Source organism: Penaeus monodon, chromosome 19, assembly GCF_015228065.2.
Source record: "Penaeus monodon isolate SGIC_2016 chromosome 19, NSTDA_Pmon_1, whole genome shotgun sequence".
NCBI lineage: Eukaryota > Metazoa > Arthropoda > Malacostraca > Decapoda > Penaeidae > Penaeus > Penaeus monodon.
The window spans coordinates 14529154-14529485 of record NC_051404.1 but is presented as its reverse complement, the minus strand read 5'-3'; positions in this window follow the sequence as shown (position 1 = coordinate 14529485).

The window sequence follows — 332 nt, the reverse complement described above, 5'->3', positions numbered from 1 at the left end:
ACCACCTCATAACAATAAGCATAAGCGTACAAGATCACTAACCTTGGACGAATACTTTATCTGTCTTAGGTAGCTGCTCCTGGTGATCTTTTGAAGGTCGTGCGCTGCAACTGTTTCGATATCAACACGTAACCTATGCAATTCCAATGTCTATTCGTGTTACAAGGATGAATTGAAATGTGTAGCTGCGTGTGGGAATTGTGTCTTGGAGTGAACTGCTGGAACGGTGAAACAGTTAGCGATGGTTATGCAGATCATGGGAAAGCATGTGAGAGACTTCATTGTTTAGTATACTGTACCTGTATCAGTGGCTTTAGTTGTAACTTTCTATT